The sequence below is a fragment of the Ceratotherium simum genome, chromosome 20 (assembly GCF_057802395.1).
Source record: "Ceratotherium simum simum isolate JZ-2026a chromosome 20, ASM5780239v1, whole genome shotgun sequence".
Lineage (NCBI taxonomy): Eukaryota > Metazoa > Chordata > Mammalia > Perissodactyla > Rhinocerotidae > Ceratotherium > Ceratotherium simum.
This window is the reverse complement of record NC_141919.1, coordinates 6158302-6183086: the sequence shown is the minus strand read 5'-3', so window position 1 is coordinate 6183086 and position 24785 is coordinate 6158302. Positions and strand designations below refer to the sequence as shown.

At 42.3% G+C, this 24785-nt stretch overlaps 1 long non-coding RNA gene across 1 annotated transcript; it reads left to right on the top strand.

Annotated features, from left to right (window-relative positions):
• The first annotated feature begins 7402 nt into the window (after positions 1-7402).
• On the top strand, positions 7403-14381 carry LOC147914337 (uncharacterized). Its single transcript, XR_015555343.1, has 3 exons — positions 7403-7715; positions 9260-9304; positions 12840-14381. It is a non-coding gene; the product is annotated as an uncharacterized LOC147914337 (long non-coding RNA).
• The last annotated feature ends 10404 nt before the right edge of the window (positions 14382-24785 follow it).

Genomic DNA, 24785 nt, shown 5'->3' with positions numbered 1-24785 from the left:
TTGTCATGGGAAGGAGTTTGATTCTTTTTCCTTGCAGGCCCAAGGGGTGCCTCTAAGGTGGTAAGCACCTACTCTCTCCATCCTGCACCCCATGAGCTCTCAACCCCAGGAGATATTGAGAGACCTTGTCACCTTGTCACAGGACAGCCAGTGCAGTCTTCCTGGGTTGGCCCCCAGCACTTGGCACATGAGGCTTCACAAATCTGGCAGCACCCATGCTTGTCAATGCATTCTCCTAGGGAACAAAATCTAGTTGTTTGTCTCATTTCTACATGGTATAGCTACCTAGGCTCAGTTTGAGAGCAGCCAGATCTCTCTCTGGCTGCTTCTAAAAGCAATGGAGGTCATGGATAGGAATTAGACTTTGGGTGGCAAACATGATGTAGGCTACACAGAAATTGAAATATAACGATGTACACCTGAAATTTATATAATGGTATATAAAACTGTCACCTCAATAAAAAAATAATAAGTAAAGGCATAGTTTTAAAAACTTCAAAATAAAATTAAATTAAAGCAATGGAGTCAACACAGAAGAGACCTTGAATGGCTTAAGTTGCCAGTCCTAAATCCTGACCGTATAATAACAACTGCTCCTCTCCCAAGGGCCTCAGAAGTTGGAACCTCAAAAAGTTATGAGGCAATGACGTAATTTTGGATCTAGTCAACATGTGTTACAGATTTTATAAGTAGTGAGTGGCCAAGGGGAGCTTCCCACAGGACCCCTTTACTGAGCTCCTACTGACTTTCCTGTTAAAGGCTGAGGGCTCCTGGCCCACAGAGGCCCAATTTATAGCTTTGATTCAAGTCAAGCAACAAGCAGGACCCCCCCAGATCTTATCCCACCACTCTGGGGGATGGTGGTTACTAGCCAAGATTTGGAGCTGGAGAGTGGCTGACGTTTGACAGATGTGAGCTGCATCTCACCCTGAAAGAGTAACAATGAAGAGACAGCCAGAGAATTCTTCATTTAATTGGAAAGTTTATCTTTCTCAAGCAAAAGCATGTATGAGGCTTTTCCACAGAAGCAGGTCCAGCCTCACAAACTTCTTGTGAACATTTTAAGAAATTACTCCCACAGGAAAGGTGATGGCGAGAGGCCAACTTCATTGAGGGTGATAGTCCACTGATGGGTCTCTACTCATTGAATTCAGCACTCTACTCACACTACACTCATCCTCTCCTCCCATTGTCTTAAAAGAAATCGACATGTTTCTTCAGTCTGATCCAAAGAGCCCTTTGTATGATTTGGAAACTGCTCAGCAAATACAGTTTCAGATTTCAGCAGCGTCACAAGCTTCACTTGTCCATCACCTCACGTCCAACTTTCACAGCTCTGGAAGCACCTGAACATTGTCAATTTGAGATCCAGCTGGAGTGGTGTGGTAGCAGTTACTCACCTATGGTTTAATCAGGTGGTCTTACTGAAACTCTAAGATTTGCTGCCAGATTTATTATAGTTGCATTGAAAAAAGCCTGGAAACAGAGACTCAACTGGTGACAAATGGAGGAAGTCCACCCGTCTGGCTTTTCTCATAGCTTTGCTGAACTAGTACCATTGGGTAAGATAAATGTTATATACATACATCTTCCACTTGCCAGCACTAAGCCACAAAAATGAAAATGAGAAGGCAACTAGAGTTTGTCCTTACATAGTAGAAAAAACCTTTCATGTAGTGTTATTCTATTCGTTTTGTTAGCTAAAGGGGAAAAGTACATATAGAGCAATGCACATATTCTAACAGTGGCACATCCTGCACATCCTGGACTCTGCTATTCTGTGCTTCCAGTTATTGCCCAGGTATGGTGTGGACCAGGAATCCGATCTGTAACTTTTAGAATGAGACTGTGGTTCTTAGCTCAGAAGTGACTCCCAGGAGCCCTAGGCTCAAAAGAGTGAGTAACCAGCAGGGGCAAAGAATGCAAAAGTGCAAGTGGTTCCTGCACAAGGTGCTGCCCAGACAGTCAAGTGGAGGTGGAAATCCAGCCCATGTTCATCTCACCAAGCCGTGCACTCTGGTGTTAGCTGCCTCTGCCTCTGTCGCGGGCACCTCTTATTAATTCACATAAAGGTGTTAGAATGGACTAGTTGCATTCTTGGCAATCAGCAGTCCCAAAGAAGAGAATAGCTGGGACTTCCATCTAGTAGGAGTGGTGATTTCAGATTGGTACTGTCTCATTCAATACAGGCATCATGTTTATGCAGCCTTCTTTTTATTTATTTAGGCTCCCCCATTCCACCTCTTAATTATTGCCCTTGCTGTAATCTCTTCCACTTTTGTTGTAAGAAGCACAACCAATTGAACAGTGTGATTATCAGTCCAGGCACCAGCAAGATAAAGAGCAGAGGATCCAGGGAAGACCTGGTAGGAAGAATCTTGCCTGCACTGTCAATGCTAATAATTTGTGTTTACAGAGTTGGATAATCGCTATGTATCTTTCAAAAGAGTGTAACAGGAAATGGCGAGGGTCACAGAGACTTCTAAACCCAAAGAAAGTGTATTCTAGAGAAATGTAGGATCCTAGAGAGCACAGTTCATTCATTCCTTCATTCCATGGATGTTTTTTGAATGTCTACGTGCCAGGTATTAGGTGAGATTTAGAGGTATACAAATTAAAAAGGCCCTGTTCTTGGGTTCTCAGAGATTTTTGAGAAGATGATTTGTAAAGAGATGGTTATAATCCAAATGCTGCCAGGTACCTTTGGCTTCCTCAGACAGTCTAGATTAAAGACTGAAACAGAAGAGCAAGGGCATACACAGGACTCTGCTAAACCTAGAGGCCAAGACTGTTACTCTGCCTTGGCATCTGTGCCTATAAGAACTGACACAGTGGTTTGGTTCTCCCAACTCCTGATATCCACCCACCTTAATTTCCACGATGTATTAGAGTCAATGCAAGGGTAGGATTTTAAACTAAATATACCTTGCTCAGCTGAATCAAACACTACTGCAATGGTTCTGAGAGTTATACCATATCCGCACCCAGAATCTCCTTGGTAAGTACAGATGAGTCATGGCTAGGGCAAGCAAATGTTATTCAGATGTTACTGTGAAATTTTCAAATTCTCTCTATCTCTTGTTTGCCTCTTCATTGGCTTCCATAAGCCAGTAGGTGGCACTCATACTTGGCCTCATACGTCCTTGATTTGCTCAACTATACTGGCCTCAATTGGCGCCCACAAAGGGCCATCTTAGATATAATCATCGCTAGGAATTGCCCCATCTCCAAGATTTCAAATACTCCCTCCAAAAACAACATTCTTATGCCCCACTATGAGTCTGGCTCACCCCGGGTGGTGCCCTAGACTGCTTGGTCATCCTTTCATTCATCTTCTATTTGCCTCTTGCATTCCTCACTTCGGCTAGTCCAAACCTTCCCAAGATCCATATTTCACCCATTCTTTCTCAGAAGGTGACCTCAATACCTAATGTGCTGATAAGATACTGAGTTTCCCCAGCATCATTTTTCTCAGTGTCAAAATTCGTATCTTCTTCTTGACTGTTCACTTGTCTTCTGCCTCTGAGGAAGGTCTGTCTCTCTTCTTGGCCATTGTCAACTTTCTACCTAATACTCTCAATCTTTCCGCAGGATATTTCTCCACCAATCTCTTTGTCTTCAATCTTTTCTTCACATTTCCCGTCATCCTCTGACCTACAAAATTTCTCCCCAACCTAAAACCAAGCACTTCTCTTCCCTAAGTGACTCTAAAAACATGTTGTTTTCCTCCCACCGTTTAGAAACAAAATGGAGAAAACCTCAAAACATTGACGCCTATCTAAGACAGTCAGCATAGGACGGCTAAACTGTGCATCTCTCTCAAGTCTGCACGCCTCTTAATTTTAGAACAGGCTCTGGCTTTAGAACAGATGAGAATAGACGGACCTGCCTGGATTTTCATATTTATGAAACACTTAATCATGGATGCTACTAACAGGATGAGGGCATCTCCGAGGGACCACAGGCATCTAGTTCAAAGCCTGGGGAAGAATAGGTCCCAGGTGCAATGCAGTATTATTTGTCATTCTGACATCTAGAAGGAAAAGGGGTCAACTGGACCACAAAAGGTGGATATTGTTGCCAGCTTCACTCATGTTCAGACTGTTAACATGTTCACCATCAAAGTGCCTTTCTTTCTGGGGTGACTGTGGGACAGATCACAGTATTCTAAAGATTGGAAAAAATGTAGGCACAACAAGCGCCTCTGTTAACAGCTGGAAACATGATCAGCCTAACCTCCCAGGACACAGAGGGAACTGTGACTGACTTAGGGAACAACGGTACTGGCCATGTACTGAACTGCTCCTTGTTGGCCCTGATATTGGTTCCCCTACATTAAACACAGAATATATGGGGTTAAAACCAAAAGCACCCATCCCCTTTCCAGGCTTTGTTAGCTACATTCTTATGTAAATATCAGTTTCTTTCACCTTTGTTTCCCTGAACTGCACAAGGAAAACAGACGTTACAAATTATTAAAGCACAATTGGCCTCACCCTGGGTTCATGCTGAAGTTTTTGCTAATTACAGGTCCCTGAAGTCTATTACAGGGAAACTGATGTCTAGAGAATATCAAGAAACTGAAACTTCCCAGACCCCAGCTCCTTGGCTTCCTGGCACCAGAATCCACCATCCATCATGGAGGCAGGCAACCAAGGACACTCACCTGCAGATTCCCTTATCTCACCATCCCCCTCCCTGCAAGCAGCCTCACAAGGATAAACACAGGCTGGTGGGAAGGCACCAGCCAGCAAGGCCACATCCTCCCCCTCCTCTACCTAAAACCCTCGGGAAAAACCGCTACCTTTTTCCCTTTGGGGTGGTGGAGGTGAGTTTTAGCTCCCATCTCCTCATCTGGCTGCCTTTCAATAATAAAAGCCCCTTTCCTTGTCATAAACCTGGTGTTCTAGATTTCATTTTTGGTCCCTCTTGTGTGATGGGTCAACAAACCTGTGTTTGTGTCCAGTAACAGTTGCACCAGGCACTGTGTAAGTACCTTACACTCAGTAGCTTATTATCCCCATGAAAATCTGTGAAGTTGGTGCGGTTTTACCTACACTTTACAGATGAAGAAACCAAGACTCCGTGAGGGTGGCTTAGCCACTGAGTGGTCTGCATGAAGCTAGAGACTGTAACTTGAAACAGCTACCAAATTTCCTCTCCAACTGATGGTAATATGGAGATTCAGGGAAAATAAGAGAACCTAAGAACTGGCTACAGAAAAATTACTAATAAATTGCTGCTATGAAAATGGAAGAAAAAGATTAAACAAAAGGTAGAAACAAGTAGAAATTAAATATATAAAGTGAGTCAGTAAAGATTTTCATATCAGGGGCAGCAACTGGGGAAAAGTAAAATATACGACCTGAATAAAGGGTATTAACATGAAGTCATGGGGTCCATTTTCCCTCTCAAGCCCTATCCCTCACCACCAAATGGATCAATCTGTCTGTCCATAGGAGAAAACTCAACGCCCACCCTGTCACAGGGGTTGGAGCAGCAATGACACAATTACAGGAAATAGTCACAAAGGGCCCAGGAGGTCACATCTAGGGAGTAAATCTCACTGTGGTGACTATGAGGTCCCTCTGTCCACACTGTGCTCTCCCATCTGGGATCCAGGCAACCTTCCTTCTTCTCTGATATTTTGCCCATTGGATTATAAGGTTCTCGTAGAGAAGTCATTTATGGATCTCAACAATACCCTCCCCCCAGCAATGACCCCACAGGCAATAAGAGGACTCGGTGGACATATTTTCTTTAAAGCAATGGCGAGTTTGCCTTAAGATGACCTTCAGAATTGAGAGATACAAGAAGAGAACTCTTATTCCAGAGAGTTTTCATCAGGATTTTCATGATACAGAACTGATCAATGCCACTGACTCCTAGTGGAAATTGTCTATGCGCTCTGAGAGAGAGCGTCTTCATATTTGAAAGCAAAAAGGACATTCCTAGATTATAACATTTCCACAATAAAGATAAAATATCAGAGAGGATCACTTTCACGTTAAGTCATGAAACTTCAAAAGTTGTCATCTCTGCATTTTCTCCTTTTCCATTTAACCTTGTATTCCAGAGTTATGTTTACTGATAGATGATGGATGTACTTATAAGTAGGCCTATCCACGTATTTTTTTAACCCAGTTATTGTGGAGGAATTAGGGAAAGATGGGGGCAGATGGGATATGTATATGATCGACAGTTTTTATTTAAATCAATCTGCAAAATGTAACTGAAGAAGGTAGCAAAAATAGCTGAAAAGTCAATCATAAAAATCAAGTAATAACCAGGAATCAAGAGGAATCACATGGATGTGGTAAAGAATTACACGGAGGAGATAGTTTCTTGTCACCTGTGCTTCCACCGCTGTAGAAAAGTCATGTGAGCATCAACAGTGACACAAACTGCATGAATCTACACTATCTGAAAGCAGGTTCTTGGTTAATTGCTAAAAAGTGTCAGGTACAGCAGCTTGGCTCCACTTTAGAAAGACAAATCCCGAGACAGTTTACAAAACCGTGATCAAGAAAAGAGGAAGGTGCAAAGGTGAATGAAATTTAGGATCAGCAGCACAGTGCTGGGCACCCCAAAGTCAGACCTTTCTTGAGCACCAGTGGGTCAAGTAGTGTGGAAAGCACTTACTGTTTACTTCCTCACAATCTTTGTGATAACTCCATGAGCTATGTGATATTAAGTGTCCACATTTTACAGGTAAGGATGTTGAGACAAAAAAATTAAGTACTGTGTCCAAAGTTACCCAGCTAGTAAATAGTTCAGCAGCAAACAAAACCCATGCAGGCTGGTCCTGCAACCTGAGCTCTGAATCATTTCGCTGTCTGCATGGACAGCAGGGCTTGTGGGTAAGCAGGAGATCACGGAGGACTTCTGTGCTCCTCGTTCAGGCAAACTTTGTGCTGCAGGATTAGAAAAGCACCTTTTGTGTGGGGTTAGTAAATCACACTGAGTTAGTTGCACCAACTTTGAAACCAAAGCACTGAAGCTAAGGTTCGAAGGCAGATGGGGACAGAGTGATAAGGGATCTGGGCTGAGAGTCAGACCCAGATTCTAGTCTCTTCTCTGCCACCAACTCAAAAGGTGAACATGGGCCATTCATTTATCCTCAATAAAACTGAAGCTTAATCATGTCTAAGGCCACATTAAATGCTGGAAAGTAATGACCCAGACAGGCTTTTTCAATGAATTGGTAACAGAATGGTAACATTTACAAATATTTGTGTTGAGTAATCAGCTAACTTGACTTTCTATTTCCATATATTACTTGTGCATGTAAATTTATGCTTCTTCCTTTGTATTTCAAAGTGAAAGATACATAAATCATGACAGACATGCAAATGTCATGTACTATTTTCTTATTGTAGAACTCTCCACTGCTGTAGGTTGTGGCCAGTGTGGACGAACACTCTTCCAGGCACCAAGGCTTCTTTCCACTTTCGGCTTTGCTGGGGATGGAGATGGTGTAGATGCTGTTAGTGTAGCCATCACAGGAGCAGTGGTCTTTGCTCCTTCCACCATTTCCTGATGCCCAGACAAAAACAGAGCCGAGGCTTCTCCACCCCTGTTCACAAAGAGAAGAAGTTAAATGGTGGAAGACAAGGATCACAGACTCTAGGTGAAGACAAGATCAAAACCAACAGAGCAGAATCAAATATTTGCAAGAGAGGGGGATGCTATTTTAATAACTTGCTGGATTTAAGGTAAGAGGTTTTTTGACTTGCTGTTTTTTGAGGTAAGAGGAGTTGCTTTTAGAAACTAAAATAATCTGATGTAATGTACAGCATGGTGACTATAGTTAATAATACTGTATTGTATATTTGAAAATTGCTCAGAGAGTAGATCTTACAAGTTCTCATCACAAGAAAAAAATTTGTAACTATGTGGGGTGATGGATGTTAACTAGACTCACTGTGGTGATCATTTCACAATATATACAAATACTGTATCATTAATGTTGTATACTTAAAACTAATATAATGTTATATGTCAATTATATCCCAATAAAAAAAGGAACTAAAATAACTCCTTTCACGTGATGTAGTCATAGAAGTAACAAGAGCACCAATGATAATGATAATAAGGGCTAATATTGACGATAATAAGGGCTAACATTTATTAGGTACCTACCGTGGACCAAGCACTCTTCTAAACATGTTACATGAATTGGACTGAATTCTTGCAACAACACTGTGAGAATGGTACGATTTTTGTTCCCATCATACAGATGAAGAACTCAGGTACAGAAGTTAAGTAAGGTTCCAAAGGTCATATAGCTTGTAAGTGGAAGGACAAAATTTGAACCCAGACAGCCAGACCCCAGAACTGTAATATTATTAGTCGTAATCATCAGAATCATATCATATTGCTTTAAATCTTTACATCCCCCACAAAGTGGGTGCTTTTGTGCACCCTCATCTGACATATGAGGACCATGAGGTGTAGAGAGGTTACATATTCATCCTGAGCTCACATCATCAGTGGGGGGCAGAATCGGGTACTATATCCTTCCTTCTAGAGCTGAGCCTCGCCTGTGCATGGCATGGACACTAATCATTGAGGGATGTTAATGCACACTACCAGAAATAAGAGGATTTCAAGATCAAATATGTTTGGGAAAGTCTGAGTTAAGCAAAATTAAACAGGTTCCTTTTTTGCAGAACTTCTAAGAGTCTTTAATAAGTGACTGTTAATTGCAAAACTCTAAGGGGGGGGCACAATCTGAAGTAATTTCCAAACATATTTGACCATGGATACCTTCTTCAACCAGGTCCATGAAGTTTTTCTTACATGACTAGGAGATTACACTATATATTAGTGGTTAGGAAAAGCAAATGATAAACCAGATGTGTTGTATATATACAATGGAATGTTATTCAGTCTTAAAAAATAATGATATTCTGGTACATGCTACAACGTGGATAAATCTGGAAGGCATTGTGTTAAGTCAGATAATCCAGTCATAAAAAACACAAATACTGTATGGTTCCACTTATATGAGGTACCTATTCATCGAGACAGAAACTATAATAGAGGTTGCCAAGGGCTGGCCAGGAGGGAGAAAGGAGAAGTTATTGTTTAATGGGCACAGAGTTTCTGTTTGAAAATTTCTGGAAATGAATAGTAGTGGTGGTTGCACAACGTTGTGAATATACTTAATGCCACTGAATTTTCCCTGACTGCATCAATGACACAGTTTTAACCTCGAGGGTAATTATTGTTTTTAACATCTTTGTTATGATTTTAGAAAGATTCAGCTGGCTTACAACTTCACGAGACATCGTCAGAGTAGGTGAGTATAATTAGACAAAGAATGTTACTTAGAAGAGGCTTTTTAAATTAATTTAGGAGAAGAAAGACATAGAAGGAAACGTATTGTGGAATTGGAAAAAGATGGAGTCTCCGTGTTAAGGCACTAAAGTGGAGCCGGGCAGACGTGAGGAGGAGAGGAACAGACACCTCATTCAGGAGGAACCCTTGAACTCATTAAATGCCTGAGATGTGTCTCCAGGTCTTCTCAGGGAAAATAAGGTTACCGGGACAGAGACCCCGTCCCTGTCAGGAAGATAAGATCACTGGGACAGAGACCCTGTTCATGTCAGGAAGATAAGATCATTGGGACAGTGACCACGTTCCTGTCAGAGTCATCCCCCACTTTCCTAAATTTAGTGGCTTGTTTCTACCACCCCTCAGCCCATGATTACCTGGCCCCCAGAATTTGCTAAAAGGCGTTCCTTCCCTCTTTTCTTCTTTGCTTTTGTTAGCTGTGACTGTTCAAAAGTCTTCGCTCTTCTCCCTTCAACACAGGAGCACAATTCAAGTGCTACTTGAATTTGTGCTTTCCCAGTCTGCAGGCCTAAAAAACCCCAAATAACTTCTCTTTGTTTTAAGTTTACCAGAGTCTACCTCATAATCAGTTGACAATGTTAAGAGAGTATAGGGACGCGTGAAAACATGGTTGGTTGCCTGAAAACAAACGAACAAAAAAGGGACCTTTCAAGTTTAGTATCAGGAAAATTTGGAGATAAAGAACAATGGTCATCTAGATAGACAGAGGACCAATAGACTCGTGAAAAGATGCTCAACATCACTAATCGTCAGGGAAATGCAAATCAAAACCACACTAAGATATCATCTTATACCCGTAAGAATGGCTGTGGTCACCAAGACAAAAAACAACAAATGGTGGAGAGGATGTAGAGAAATGGGAACCCTAATTCACTGCTGGTGGGAATGCAAACTGGCGCAGCCTCTATGGAAAACAGTATGGAGATTCCTCAGAAAATTAAAAATAGAAATACCTTATGATCCAGCTATCCCACTACTGGGAATCTACCCAAAAACGGTGACTTGTCCATATCCCTCTCAAAGATGGGTGTGTTTCCTGCTGCTGCCTTGGGGCTTTAGTGTTGTCTGGGTTTTCTTCAAGTCTGAGTAAGGGCTCAACTCACTTTGGAATGGGAAAACCCGTCCTCTAATGTAGCAGAGTTCATCTGCAGAGGCTGATCTTGATAGACGAACAGAAATATATCTATTTGTGCACACACACCAACAAACAGATAGTTTGTTTCTTTAAAGGACTCTTCGACCTCATTACCACAGCAGGCTAAAATTGCATATGAGAGATCTCATTTTTCACTTTAGAATTCCAGACTGAAGAGTAATAAACATTTTTCTTTGTTTCTTCTGTTATTTATTTATCTATTTATTTATTTTTTTGTGAGGAAGATCAGCCCTGAGCTGTCATCCATGCCAATCCTCCTCTTTTTGCTGAGGAAGACCGGCCCTGAGCTAACATCTATTGCCAATCCTCCTCCTTTTTTTTCCCCAAAGCCCCAGTAGATAGTTGTATGTCATAGTTGCACATCCTTCTAGTTGCTGTATGTGGGACGCGGCCTCAGCGTGGCCAGAGAAGCGATGCGTCGGTGCGTGCCCGGGATCCGAACCCGGGCTGGCAGTAGTGGAGCGCGCGCACTCAACCGCTAAGCCACGGGGCCGGCCCCTGTTATTATTTTTTATTTTTATCTAATACTAGGTAGTTTATAATACTGAATAGAGCGCTATAGTTCTATGGAAACAAAATTTTAGATTTGAAGGGTACTTTAAAGTTCATTTTGTCCACTCTTAATTTTAGAGATGAGAAAACTAGGGCACAGAGGTTATGCGGTTGGCTAGGCCACACGTCAAGATCGATTCTTTATCTGAAACATCTTAACAGTGGCCCTGGTTTCTGTCCCACCCACTTTCACACATCCCACAGGTCCTGGGTTTTCAGAACACTCCCAATTTTAAATACTCCATGCCTTAAACACTTCCTAGGACCCGGAAATTCTAATTCCAAAATACTGGATTCCCTCTTGTTTTTAGAGGAAGTTCTAAAATTCCAGGTCATACCCTCTGTCTAGATTTGTGGCTTGCTAAAAGTGATGGTCAGAGTAAATATTCTCAATGCATGTGACAAAATGTAAGGCTAACCATTAGCAAGAATGAGAAGTGCTTTCTTTGCCTGATTTCCTTCAACGTGTTAAAATCCAGCTCACCCTCTTGTACGAGATCCCTTTCCCAAACCACACTGACCACTCCTTCTTTGAAATCCAACATCATCCACTACAGGAAGCCACGGAGCAAACCGGAAGTGTGAAGTCACACTGAAGTGGGTGTAAATCCTAACTGTGCCACGTCCTCCAGTGTGGCTTCAGCAACCACCTGACCTCTCTGACCTCAGTTTCCTCATCTGAAAGACGCAGTTCATAATACCCTCCTCGTTTGGTTGGTGGTGATTAAAAACACATGAAGTGCCTGCACAGTGACTGGTCAGCAGTCACTCAATGAGCAGGAGTTGTCACCATCATCTCTCATTTCAGCACCTAATTCCACATAATCGATCTCTGTGAGATGACTCTGACATGTGCTTAGTGAGCTCCTAATAACGGGGGTCTGGTCTTAGGTCTCTTTCCCACCCGCCTCTACTCACACTGCTCCTTGGGCCTAGCACAGGCTTATTCAGTTGGTTAGGACTCAAAAAATTTAAAAAACAAACAAAAAAGTTCAAATATTTCAAAATCCACTCCCTTTCCCCCAAAAAAGGTAAGGCAGGATCCTGGATGCTTTTTGTTAAATGTGCCTTCTGGCTCAGAGTCTTTTCTAGATAACAAAACTAAAGTAGAGTACTTAAATGCTCCAAATTACAGTGTCAGGGAGTCCGGAAGTATAACATGAATTCAGAGCACTCTGTGTTGGTCTGATAGAATATCTAGAAGGAAACTCAAAATGACTGTCCTCATACTGGGTGGCTCTCATCCTGTCTTCAGAATTGACCTCACCTTTCTTGACCTTTCTGCACTTCAGTCTCCTCACCTGTGCACAGGAGCAGCTGGGTTCAGTTAGGGGTCCCAGCTCCTGAGTGATAAAGCCCTTTGCTGTTCCTCAGCAGATCATGATGGGTGGGGACAGGGGACTGAGCACTGACTAGGCTGAGTGTCAGCAGAGTGGAGGATGATGGGAAGTCCCACTGCAAGATGGTACTAATCAAACTGTATCTCCACAGGTCTGAGAACTTATTTTTTCTCACATTGACATTTTTGAAATCAATAGGCATTTGGTGCATTGATTCAACACATGTTCATTACTGTGGTGGTGTTTCTATTTTTTTATTTCCTTAAATGCTAATATTAAATGGATGGTGCTTTTACAATCGAATTTATCTCACAACTAAGGAAATTGTTAACATTGATACTTAGCAAGTACTTTACCAAACATTTTACATACGTTTTCTCTTTAATTCTCACAAAACCCTGTAAGTAGCTACTGTTTTTCTCACTTAACAGTTAAGGAAACTGAGGCTTCAGCTGCTTTGAAGATGGCCCTTTGCTCCAGGTGACCAGCAGGAAGGAGATGAGGGGAAGCTCAACCAGAGCTGACCCCCCGGAGGGCAGAGGGAGCAGCAGCCTCGCTCTCTGACGAAGAACAGCACCGGACCCAGTTATCAACAGCTTCGAATTATACCTCGCCCACCTCCTCACCTTCCAAGGAGCCCCAGAACCTTCCAAATCTTCCTGCAGGTGTAAATGTGGAAAACTCTTCTCCTGAAGGTTTCAGCCCTAAGATATGTCAGAGCAGCCTCTTCAACTCTCAGAGATCCATCCGTGACCCGAGTTCTCAACGTTCCCTTTAAACAGCTTCATAAACTTGAGTGGCAAACTTTATCACTTTCATTTTATCTAAGTTACATTTGGGTATATTTGTTGAATTTGAAATCATCACCCAAGTCTAGAATGAAGGAATTCTCTATGTAATGACACAGAAAATGGGTTTTGAGATGAAACAGCATCCAGAGATGAGCTGTACTTCAGTCTGCATGGAATAAACCAACTAAAAAAACAAGCCTCCAGAATACTGTAAGTGTGCACTGGGAAAATCTGAGAAGTGCACCCCCAAAACTCTGCAGTGATCATCTTTTTGTTTGGGGGAGGGATATTTATTCTAACACTGTTGTGATGTTTGAATTTTTTATTTTCACTTCAGAAATTTGTTTTAAATTGCAAATTGAGATAAAATGGCCCCAATCCTCCAAAGTAAGCTCCAGTTAAATATGTTTGCACAGCGTTATAGTAAAGATAGTTTCCAACCGAACAAAAAGCCCCTCATAGTCCCAGCTCTGTTACACCTCGTTCTCATGTTCCCATCTGATGCCTGTCTGGGGACACCGCTGACTCACATTGTGCTCAGGTGTAATCGCAGCTGGGATTCCATTTTCTATTCTGCTTTTTTCACTTAATAGACGTCAAAGAATCTTCATTGTTTTTGCCACAGTTAGTTTGTGCCTCATGGTTGGATACTAAGGGTATTTCCAAATTATATTGTTATAAACGTGAGCTACGAACACTTTTGAATATACTCATAGCTTTGCTTTCTCTTGGCTTTTTAAAGGATTTTCTTGGAATTCCCAGGAGTAGGATTCTTGGGTCAAAACCTATAAAATTCTATGGCTCTTAATTGCCTTCCAAATGGACTGTGCTTATACTGCTATCAGTAATATCTGAGTACCATTTTCTCCTCATTTACTATATAATTATCTTATGTACCACATATTCATATACTGTATAATTATTTTTGTCAATATTGCAACAGAAAAATGGTACATCACTGAGGCTTCATTTTGTATTTCTTTGATTACTAGTGACTCAGTATTTTCTCTTGAGTATGTTAACATGTGAGAGGAAGGACAGTTTGGAAGCAATGATTCCAGCTCTGGAGCCAGAACACCCAGCTCTGAAACCGGGCACCATCGTCCACCAAGTCAGACTTCAGTAGGCTCTTCACCTCTCCAAGCCTCAGCTTCTTCACAGGTAAAGAAAAATAAAATAAATTTTAAGTGGTTTATTTGACAAATAATGAACCCTTAGTGAACGTTGGCAATTTATTCGTTATTATTGTTTATATTTTCTCGTGTCTAGACTTTGTTGAAATCTTTAATTCATGTGTAGAGGTAACTTTTTTCAGACCCTAAAATGAGAAACTATATTTCAGGTTTGCTAACAAATACCTGAATACTATTAATTTGATTCCACACCAAGCATCCATTATACAGAGGAGAATCCTAGGTTCTGGGGGAAAAATACGATCATAAATAATGCACCTCCTTGATCTCAAGGATTCACACAATGGTTATTTGCCGAGCCTTCTGGGGAAATTATAGGCTAGGTCAATAGAGTTAAAAACTACTTAGAGAACAATGCATCCACTGTAGAGCTGAGAGGAACTCTGGAGAGCATCTGGTCCTGCTGGAAACACCAGCTCTGGGAGCACTCACTAGGTCTTGGGGGTGGGGGTGAATCCTGTGGTCCAATAAATTAGGAGAAATGCGGACATAAAGAAAGTTAGACAAGACTCTGTACTCATGGGCTTCTTATTTCTTGGTCTTTAAGACAGTAATGCTCACTGTGAATATTTAAAGCATTTCTCAAACTTATTTGACCAAGAAAACTTTTTAGGGGAGCATATTACCAGACCATAAGGAAAAACTCCATCTATTTCCAAGTCCCTCTCTCCTCTTTACTCATGAGGAAGCTGGGCCCAGGGGCACAAGTGACTTCTAAGGGTCAAGAATGAGTGGAGGCTGAGGCCAACCAGAGCCTGGAGCTTTACCCTTGGGAATGTTTCCTTTCACACTCTACTGCATCGCCCAACTCAATCCTTCTTTTGGGGTGGGAAGTGTTAGGGAGGGCCGTCCACAGAACCCCAAATGGGAAATCTGACTTTTCTTTGTGGTCAGTTTCCATCAAACATTGCTCCCCTTTTGTGCATTCCCTCTTTGGATACAGATCAAATTTAATAACCAAGAAAAGGAAGAAAAAAATCTCTGTATGAGTCAAACAAGAAACCTCGTCTATTTTTCCTACATTTACACTTTGTTTTACCATCTCTCCTCCCAAAATGGTATTACTGAGAAGGATCGATCTACCTTGAGGCTGACTTTGGCCATGTTCCAAATCACATCCACCATCAAACACTGGTCCTTTTCCTAATGGGTCCAATTCAGCACAGAGGAAAATCCTCAAAATGGTCAGAAATGTCTGTATACCAAACAAGGTGTTTGTTTACTTTCAAGGCACTCAGTTTGTACATGTTTTTTAAAATCTTATATTTTTACACTCATGTCTCCTATTTTCAGGGAACTCAGAAGTCTCTCATAGAGGCAATCAGCACAACATTCTTATGTTGTCTATAATGTACTTTTTTGTGTGTGTGTGAGGAAGATCAACCCTGAGCTAACATCCATGCCAATCCTCTTTTTGCTGAGGAAGACCAGCTCTGAGCTAACATCTACTGCCAATTGTCCTCCTTTTTTGCCTCAAAGCCCCAATAGATAGTTGTATGTCATAGTTGCACATCCTACTAGTTGCTTTATGTGGGGCGCCGCCTCAGCATGGCTGGACAAGCAGTGAGTCGGTGTGCACCTGGAATCCCAACCCGGGCCACCAGGAGCGGAGCGCACGCACTTAACCACTAAGCCACGGGTCCCACCCTATAATGTACTTTTAAAATACCTCCACATATGCAGTCAGATACAAACATGTGGTTTTCATCTATTCCCTGGGGCTGGGAGGTTAGAACCCCAAACAGGAACACAGTCCTGGGCCCCACACTCTAGAGGCAGCAGCTACAGGTGCTTCTGGCATTTTCATTGCAAACCGGAGGTTTGCTTCAGCAGAAGGAGCATTAGAACTGGGTCTTCCTAAGAGAATTTAATGGCTGATTAGCATAATAACAGATGTGAGAAAAGAGTGAAGGAAGGTGAGAACAGGGTGCTCCATCCATGTGGAAGGATTAGGGCCATTCTAGAAGCACCGCCTGCACTTACATCGAAAACACAAATAAGCCTGGCAAGTGGAATAGCCTGGGATGGTGCTCTAGACACATTCCTGAGTCTAACTGCTGATTCCAGAAAATTCCTGATTACCTGACTCCAACTCGATGGTCAGCTGAATCCTGCAGCTGGAATGCTGACATGTGTGCCTTATGTGAACCTTCCATGGGAGATGCACTCAGAGCCCCAGACAGGGCAGAGCTGACCTGGGACTTGCTTTTTAACCTTCACCTTCACCTGCCCGGAGACCTGTAGCCTCACCAGTCTCTGTCTACCAAAGAGACCCAGACTGCTTAGGCGGGTTCTGGGACAACAGCACTGATGAGGCTGGTGGATGAAAGAATGAGAAACCACACAGCCTATGTTTAAATGACTTAAAGAATTTACCTGTCCAGGAGCAAAGGGCTGACCACAAGGTTTCTGGGAGTTCCATGTTTTGTTTTTTTCAGTGTTTAAAGTGGTTTGTTTAAAGGAAGTTTAATGTACACGTTTTAAGAGAAACCAGACACACACTGTATTCAATACTTTTCAGAGTTTGAGCTCTTATTTTTACTCTAGTAGCAATTTTATTTCCCACTGAACGAACTACAGGAGCATATCACAAGGAAGAGGCAGTTTTAGATTAAAATTTATAAGGAAAGCAAGTTCTCAAATTGTGTGTGTGCGTGTGTGTGTGTGTGTGTGTGTGTGTGTGTGTGTGTGGAGAGAGACAGAGGGAAAGAGAGCACTTTGTCTCAAAGCTTTTAATGATAAGCTTGCAAATTTTTTGTTACTGAGCCATAAGGGACCAGTGACCCACAAGTGGGTCCTTTTGCCCAGGGTTGCTTACGCCAATAGATCAAGAACAGGTTCAGAATAGCAGAGCAGAAACTTGATTCCTTGATCAGTAAATGGAGGAGTCAGAGCTCCTGCTCTAAAACGCCTTCTCCCTGAAGGGAAGGTGAGCAGGTTCTTATGGGATGTGAAGGAGGAGGAGTCTTCACACCATCGCTGGGGTCAGAGGTGGCATTTGGGTCATGCGCAGATCTTCTCTTCTTGTGCGCAGCACCTTTGCTCATGTTTCCTTTTGCACACAGCACCCCATCGCCATCTTGGACCTTTGTGGTTTGGACAGGTTCTTCCGTTTGGCCATCTGGCAATGTTCTGCCTTGGTTCCTATAAGCAAACACAACCTAAAAACAAAGCATCCGACATGGAAAATGTTTTAGGGACTTCTCTGGGTGACATTTTTAGTACAAACACTAAGAGTAAAAGCTTTAAGTACTCTCAATATAGGTATATTTCTTCAAAAATCATATGTACTACTGTACTAATAAATTATGTGCATTACCAAACCAAAAGATGGTGGAAAGAGGGAATCAAACCTATTAGTTTACTCACTTATGGTACAAAACTTCTTGCTCACTACAAATTGTTATTAGTATTTGTAATGAAAGCAACATATTAAATACGCCTCATTATTTGTGAAAACTCTTGACTTATTACTTTGTGCTACCGCACTTTGAAGGACTGCTTCCAAGCTCAGTGTAGTCTAATATCCTGTTTAATGTCCATCTGGGGTGACAGGGACACCCTGGAGAAACAGCAGAGAGCTCTTGGCTCTGCTACCTAAATCTTGATCTTTGGTTTTCAATCTATCCACCAATTATATAAAGTTTTTTCGTGAAATTCAGCCAGTAAGTTTCAATCAATTGTCCTTGCGAATTAGTCAGGAGATGTCACATTTTTATAAATTTAACAAATGGCTTAAAAACTCATTGATATTCTTCACTTAAAAGATTTTAATATGGGGCCAACCCCAGGGCGTAGCGGTTAAGTGTGCACGCTCTGCTGCTGGCAGCCAGGGTTCGGATCCTGGGCGTGCACCCACCCACTGCTTGTCAGGCCATGATGTGGTGGCATCCCACATAGGGTGGAGGAAGATGGGCACAGATATTAGCCCAGGGCCAGTCTTCCTCAGCAAAAAAAGGAGGATTGGCATGGATGTTAGCTCAGGGCTGATCTTCCTCACACACACACACACACACACACACACACACACGCACACGCTAAAATAAACAAATTTTAAAAAGAGATTTTAATAGTTAGATAATTCTGTTTCAAAGTTTTTTTTTTGAGTTTTGATAAGTCACAAATCTACCATATTTCTTAGTAACATGTTCACATTACAATGAAAACATTTCCAAACAGCTATTTCCAAAATGCCTCTCCATAGTGTAAATTTCTTTTGAAAAGCAGTCTACTCTCCATCTCACTGTGAGAACATCACATTTGTCTTGGATTGTCCCTTCCCTCCAATGTGTCTACGACTACCGATAGGCACAGCAAAATTGGAAAAGGACAGCAAATTTGGAAACTCTGTCTTTGTGTTAAAGAAAGACGCAGACACCCGTAAACTCAACCACTCTTGGTATGTACTCACAGCAGAACCAGGGATGCTCTGAGTGGTGCAAAAGATGGTCATGCTCCCTCCCCAGAGCATACAAAGGACTAAAGCTTCTACTACTTGAGACAGCGATTCTTTCTCAGGCCATGACATACATCCAGAAAAGCAATTGCTGGACTTCAGTTCACCCGGCTGAGGGGAGAGGTCTGAGAGAGAATCACTATCTCAGACACCTGTGACCCATTCAGGACTAAGTCTAAGTGCACCAGTTGAGAGGTGCTCTGATTTAAAGCCTTTGTGTTTATAAAATTAAACAACTGAATGATACCCTGTATCTCTTAAATTGCAATACTTCACAACGTGCTGAACAGCCAGGTGAGCAGGGCCCCATCTGGGCAAGGCATCTCTGCCTCCTCCTCCACCCTAGGAAATCACACTCATGTACAGGACACAGGACTGAGAAGGCACCACTGGCAGTAGACTTTAAATATTAATGCAGCTTGATTTCTTTCTTAAATACTTTTAAAATTATGAATACAAGGTCTTATACTTCCCTTCAACATCCTATAGGATTGGCATTCACATCCTGCTCTGGATGCTGATGTATTTGGTACGATGGTCTCAGCCTTATTTTCATCCCCACTTGGCAAATACAGTAACTCCAGGAAACGGACTGGAGCTCCATAGGACAGGATGGCTTTATCTGGTCTCCGGGCCACCCCCTAGATGAGTGGCTCTCACTCAAGCTGGGCATGGAACTACCGGGAAGATCTCAAAGAATACTAATACCTAAGTCTCCCTACCAGAGATTTGATGGAATTGGTTTGGAGTTTGACCTGAGCAGCAGAATTTTAAAAACTCCCCAAGTATTCCTAATGTATAGCCAATGTTGAGAACCTGGACATGTACCTATGCGGTAAGGAGGTGGTTTGGGAGGTCCGTCCCCTCCAGGAGCCTCACCTCCCGGGGGCTTTGATGTCCATCAGAAGAGTAAGTTCTCAGTTGAGCATTACTGCCTTTAGCCAAGTGCAGGGTCTAAGGTGGGAAGTAATTTGTAGAAAAGGCAGTGAGAGGCTATTTCAGGTTTATAGGGCTGAACTGTTTTTACACTTTTGACATCAAATGTGGAGGGGTTTGTTCCTCCTGACACCAACAAATTCTGACACCAACTGGGTGTCCAAGCATTCAATTCAATTCTGTCACTAACTACTCGGAGTTAGTGCAGACCCCACAGATCAAGGGCTCAGTCCCACAAGGCTGCCCCCACTTCAGATGCCAGCTGCAAATGGGGTACTCAGGCCAACTACAAATTCGGGAGTTCCCATGACCCCACCTTAGGTTTGAAAATTTGCTAGCACAGCTGGGACTCCAGAAAACACTTCACTTCCAACTACCAGTTTGTTAGAAAGGTTACAACTCAGGAAGAGTGAAATGGAAGAGATACACAGGGCAAGGAATGGGGGAAGGTGTGCAGAGCTGCCATGCCCTTGTGGCATACCACTGTCTCAGCACCTTGATGTAGTCATCAACCCAGAAGGTCTCCAAACTGTATTGCTCAAGAGTTTTTATAATCCAATCCCTAGGCACCTGTCCCTTCCCAGAGGTGGGTGGATGAGGCTGAAAGTTCCGACCCTACTTGGTCTTTCTGGTGACCAGCCCCATCCTGAGGCTACCTAGGGGCCCCCACACCTACATCACCTCATTAGCATAAACTCAGGTGTGGAAAGGGGCTCCTCATTGAAAAACAGAAGATGCTCCTATTACCCCCATCACTCTGGAAACTCCAAGAATTTTAGAAGCCCTGAGTCAGGAACCAGGAACAAAGACCAAATAAATATTTCTCTATATATCACATGGGCTAAGACTAATGGCAATCACCATCATTCCTAACACCTTCCAAGGAGCCTACCACAATGTTTGGCATTAGAAAATGCTCCATCAATATTGGTTGACGAAATAGCTGATTTCACACACAAACACACCAAACTCAGTAGATGGTTTTGCCTTCTCCAGAGAAAAGAGAATTCTGGTCCCCAAATCTAAGGCATCTTTATCCATCCTCTCTCTCCCTCTTTCCATCAAAGACTGATCCCCCACCTGTGTCCTGGAATCCAACCTCTTTCACCTTCTCTGAAACTTGGCCCTATCATTTATGTCTCACTCCCACATTTTTAGCCTCTCCCTCTCTACCAGAAACTTCCAAGCAGCATTAGAACATGTTCAAGTCTCTCCAATCTCAAGTGGAAAAGAAAAAAGAAAGACAACCACAGACCCCAATTTCCTCCCTATCCTGCATGCATATTGGCTTCTCAGTAACCTGAACCAGCTTCTCCTCCTCTTCCAAACACAATGATCTTACTCTCCGGAGCCAGCCCCAGTCTCTTCTCATCCTACACCCTTCTTGGGATGATCTTTTCCATATGCCATGATTATTGATATGCAACAGCTCCCAAACAGCTGTTTCCACCCCAGATCTCTTTCCTGACATCCAGTTGCCTATTCCTCACCCCCACTTGGATGTATCACAAGCAAAACATGTCCAAATGGAACCATCTTCTGTCCCCAACCTCCTGCGAACCCACTCCTTCTCCAGTGTTAGTCTAACACCATAAATGGTGGTCACCATCATATCCCACTCAGTTATGTATGCCAGAAACTTCTGAATCATTTTTGATACATCCCTCTCCATCACCTATATCCAAATAATCACCACTTTCTTACTGATTTTAACTATGAACTCAACCTCTCTCTCTCTCTGCCATTGACTTCTCAGCATCACTGCACCATCCCTGGGTGACTGCAAAAGCCTTTGCACTATTTGCCCACACTTCATGCTCCCTCTCCTCAGGGTGGCCACTTACATGCAGGCTGAGTGGGGCTGAAGCCCTTGGCCTGGCCTGGCTGGGACAAATCTTTTCTAATTGATCCCTCCAGAAAGGAAGCCTTTTTCTAGTTTGCACAATGACACCTTAGGCACCAACAGGGCCTAACCCTTCAAACCATTCTCCACACAGCAGCGATGATGATTTTTTAAAAAACCCACACCTAATCAGTCATCTCATCTCCCATTTAAAACCCTTCAATGGGTTCCCACGACCTTTGGGGAAAATTCAGAAGAATCAACAAAAACCCTCCTGCAACTAACAAGAAATGAGAACAAGGTTGCAGGATAGGCAGTGAATATACAAAAGCTAATCACTTTCCTATACACCAACAAAAACAAATGGAATTTGAAATTAAAAACACATTTTGTGGTGCTATTTATATTAGCACCACCAAAAATAAAATACTTAGTTATAAATCTAACTCTAATGGATTGTAGACCTAAATGTAAAATGCAAAACTATAAAATTCCTATAAGATAACTTAGCAGAAAATCTAGATGCCATTGGGTATGGTGATGACTTTTTAGATACAACTTCAAAAGCACAGTCCATGAAAGAAATACTTGATTAGCTGGACTTCAAAAAAATTTAAAACTTATTTTATTTATTTATTTTTTTGTGAGGACGATCAGTCCTGAGCTAACATCCGATGCCAATCCTCCTCTTTTTGCTGAGGAAGATTGGCCCTGGGCTAATGTCCATGCCCATCTTCCTCCACTTTATATGGGATGCCACCACAGCATGGCTTGACATGAGGTGCGTCAGTGGGCACTGTGGATCCGAATCCCAGGCCACCACCACGGAGCTCCTGCACTTAACCGCTACGCCACTGGGCTGGCCCCAAATTGAAAACTTCTGCTCTGTGAAAGACAAGATAATGAGAAGACAAGCCATACAGTAGGAGAAAATATTTGCAGAAGGCATAATTGATAAAGGACTGTTATCTAACATATACAAAAAAACACAAAATCAGTAAGAAAATGAACAACCCGATTAAAAAATAGGCAAAAGATCTGAACAGACACCTTATGAAAGATTATGTACAGATGGCAAATAAGCACATGAAAAGCTGCTCCATATCATGTGTCATTAGGGAAATGCAAATTGAAACAACAATGAAATGAGTTCCCACTACCCTTCTGTTGAAGTCTAAAGTCATGAAAAAGACCAGGGGCCCCCATCCCCAGCCACATTCCTGCCTTGGCCTCAACCCTTTCAGGCTGGAACTGCAGCTTCTAATTCACCTGACTACAGCCTCCTCACTTTCCAGCCCTCATTTTAAAGACCACTTTCTAGGGAGACCTACGCTGAGTAATCCCCTTCCCAATTTGTGTTATTCATACGTTAATTATTGCTATTAATAATAAACAATATTTGTTATTTCATACATTAATTATTCTGACAAGACACAGAATCTTTGCCTTCTAGGCAGATTACTCAGAAAGTAAAGAAAAACCTCTTTACAACCTCTCATTAAGAACAGACCAATAATCCAAGAAAATTTTGTCATTTTAACAGAGAGAACATCAAATTCTGGTTTTGTATCAGTATAATATTTGATACTAAAATTTAGAAGAAATTCTTATAAATGAAGCCATCAAACCTTAGCCAGCTTTGACAGTGACAAACAAAATTCCCTCTCTGATAACCTTCTACAACTTTCTACATCCCTTCTGGTTTCTCCTACACTTTTCTTTTTCTCACCCTGGAACAACCAGTTGTTTTACTTTAGGATAAAATTATCCTCCCTTTCTTAAAAACATACATCCTGCATTATGGCATACAAAGTTATTCCTTTCTGGCATTATTTCTCCAAGCAGAGTCTCACCCACTGTTAGGGGCTGAATTGTGTTCTTGTAAAATTCACATGTGGAAGTCCTAACCCCCAGTACCTCAGGATGTGACTATATCTGGAGACAGCGCCTTTAAAGAGGTGAGTAAGTTAAATGAGGTCGTTAGGGTGGGCCCTGAGCCAATGTGACTGGTGCCCTTCTAAGAGGAGATGAGGACACAGAGACACACAAAGGGAAAACCACGGGAAGACATAGAGAGAAGAGGGTCCTCTACTAGCCAAGGAGAGAGGTCTGAGATGAAACCAACCCTGCTGACTCCTTGATCTTTGACTTCCAGCCTCCAGAATCGTGAGAAAATAAAGTTCTGTTGTTTAAGCCACTCAGTGTCTGGTGCTTCGTTATGGCAGCCCCAGCAGACTAACACCCTCACAGAGAAAACTATGAGGCAGATAGCTGTGAACTGTCTGTCGTGCACCAGGATATTGTAGCAGACTAGCCGAGGAGGAGGAGAGGTGAACGGTTTTTAAAGATCGGTGTACATGACCTGCTAGGAGCCCAGGCAGTTCCGGACAAGCCCGCCGCCAGAGGATTTGGTAAGAGATTTCAGTTCTGGAAGAAGGAAAACTCTGAACTCTGTGGATGTCTGCTATTGTGTAATGGATTTTTTGCCTTCAAGATGATAGTTCTGGGAAACTTCTTAGAAGTGGCTAACTCTTCTATTTTTTAAAAAAATGTAATATATCGTGAATTTATTTTTGCAAAGATTTGTTGGTAGATGAAAGAAGTTGGTATGTTTTCCCTTTCATGGTGAGGGTTTTAAGGTTTCTGTCAGCTCCTCTCCCCCTCGTTCAGCCTGACCCTGGGAAGGACCTCCTTAGGCTCGGCCCCAAATATGTACTAGAGTCCATCCTTCATTAATTACAGTTCATCCTTGATAATTACAGGACTGCCTTGGTCATGAGTGGCTTCTTTTCCGTTTGAAATTTAGTTGCTTAACACTAACAAAAATGTTTTCCCTGAAAACTATAAACCACCCACAAAATCGGCTATCCACAGGACTGAGCAGGTACTGTGTGGGGGAGCTCGGTGGGCCTGGATTGGTCCCAGGTGACCTGCAGAGCACCTGCTAAAATCTGGGTGAATATCAGCCATTCCCTCCCCATAACCATGCAGGAATTTTGGCCCATGTGGCCAAAGCTTCTTTTTCTTCCCCCAAAAAATAGCTGAAAATTCTTTATTTTTTTAGAAAATGTAAAACCTGATTTTAAGTATTGGCACCTTTTATTTTTCTTTTTTAAAACACAAGGAATCAAATCAAATTTAGATCATGCATCATCCAT